Below are 237 nucleotides of genomic sequence, written 5' to 3' on the forward strand. Positions count from 1 at the left end.
TGGCGGGCTTTCCTTCCCGCGCTTACCCTGAGTAGAGGAGGAGGCTGCGCGTCTTCGGCGAGATGGCGTCGGGCTGGCGCCGGCTCTCTGGAATCTCGGCTGTTGACTTTGAGGGCCCGAGCGTCCTCAGCCAGTGGTTTCTTTCTGGCCCTCGCAGGTGGGGTTGGGGGGGTCGGGGCGGTGCGCTCACGTGGGGAACCGGGAGGCCGGGGCGGACGGGAGAGGAGCGCTTCGGTG

At 69.2% G+C, this 237-nt stretch overlaps 1 protein-coding gene across 2 annotated transcripts in view; it reads left to right on the top strand.

The window, feature by feature from the left end:
- DAZL (deleted in azoospermia like) overlaps positions 1–237 on the top strand; it is a 15388-nt gene that overhangs the window by 718 nt on the left and 14433 nt on the right. The window lies entirely within an intron of this gene.

Source organism: Crocuta crocuta, unplaced genomic scaffold (assembly GCF_008692635.1).
Source record: "Crocuta crocuta isolate KB4526 unplaced genomic scaffold, BGI_CrCroc_1.0 scaffold279, whole genome shotgun sequence".
NCBI lineage: Eukaryota > Metazoa > Chordata > Mammalia > Carnivora > Hyaenidae > Crocuta > Crocuta crocuta.